The following is a 1775-nucleotide window of genomic DNA, read 5'->3' on the forward strand; positions in this document are numbered from 1 at the left end:
GTTTTCCCCTCCTTAGCCGCGTCCCCGGGAACGTGGCCAAGGGAATGAAAACGTATACAAGCGTTATCACAGATTATAAAGTATTCTCCCCAATAGTTGGGTGTTTTTATAGGATCAATGAAGAAGAAGAAGAAGAAGAAACTGAATCTCTGCTAAACGAAAACGTAGGAAACTTTCTTCAATTATGTAATCTCTTAGCCAATTGTTGCAGATTTGTTAATAAGTATTGAAACTCAATTCGTAGCTTTAATGGAGTAGAAATTATACACCGACTAGCATATAACCAGACTTTTATGAAGGTTAACTTAACCTCAGAAATAAACTATTATATAATCTATTCATGTTTTAGTTTGTGTTATTACTAAATATCAAAAGGTTATCGAGCTGTTAGCAGGATTTACCTGTCAGAGAAGTTATGAAAACAGCCCAGTTTAAGATTATGGACAATACCGTTATTTCTTTGGGTTTAAAGGATTACATGAAGAATTTGCACTAAACTTAGATCTTGGCGACTTAGATGTTTAAAACTTACGTTGTGTACAAACACGAGTTCCACATCCAAAACTGAAAATAGTCAGTCAGAAACAGAAGATAGGTTATGTACTCACAAATGTTGAGAAAGAGAATGTCATTAATGTAGATTTAGCTTTCTGTATCCTTATTTAAAGATAAAGAATAAATACATTAGTTTTTCTACAGACTGTTGAGTAACATACAAAACACATTCTTGTTTAAGTAAGTTAAATTTGAAATATATTGAACGTTCAGCTTATTTTGGTGCAAAAATATATTTTATAATGATTCGCACTATAGCTATATTTTCCAATTTTTTGTAGACTAACCCTGTCTGAACTTTTCACTTACTGCTATACGTCGAGCACATTGAATGTTACATCTCATTAATTAATTAATCGTTAAACATTAATTGTTAATTTAAATTTGCAATTATTTAACCATTAATTATCATATCATTTGCATAATGATTACTATAAACGTTGCACTTCCTTATTCATAGTGCTATCATTACTACTCATGAGGTTACAAATCATGTACGTACTTTATATCAACATTAGTATCTGTACGTCACCGATAAGGGAAACTGGTGTCAGTTTCAATTTATTTGAAATAATTATTGCTGTGATTGACTGCAAGGTGAGTTAGCGTTTAAATGTAAAATAAAATTGTACAGTTAAACTAAACAATAGAAGGAATGATAAAATAATTGTAAACAAAACCATAACGAAATAAAAATAGAATTTGCTATCTCACACTCCTTCCACTTTGAAAAGCCACGTTGATTATATAATTAATCAAAAGTCCCAATGTTTGTATTTTTTACACTGACATCATGAATCCTTTAGAGTTTCAGTACAGATACCTTACATGGAAAAAAAATCGTTCATGTTCTTGAATCTTCAAATTGATCTTCTCTAGCTTCGTATTCTGGTTCACCTTTCAAGAAGTTTGAGTTCTAAGATCAACTACGTTGAGCAGAAGACACGGAAGTTAAACTGGATACAAATGATGAGAAGTGGAGACACAAGAACAAAGTCTTCTGGGTTGTGGAAAAAATATCTAATCTTTCTGTCCGCATTAATTTTCTGCAACTGCCTAGAATGATCAGCATTTATTCAGGTATCGAAATTAATGTCCAATGGAGAAAGTGTACATATTTAGTTTAGACATTTAAAACCATATTTTGATTACCATGAGGTAATTTTAATTTGTATGAAAACTTCTAAAGTAGTGGTAATTTCTAAAGTTTTACCGTATTA

Source organism: Limulus polyphemus, unplaced genomic scaffold (assembly GCF_000517525.1).
Source record: "Limulus polyphemus unplaced genomic scaffold, Limulus_polyphemus-2.1.2 Scaffold4411, whole genome shotgun sequence".
Lineage (NCBI taxonomy): Eukaryota > Metazoa > Arthropoda > Merostomata > Xiphosura > Limulidae > Limulus > Limulus polyphemus.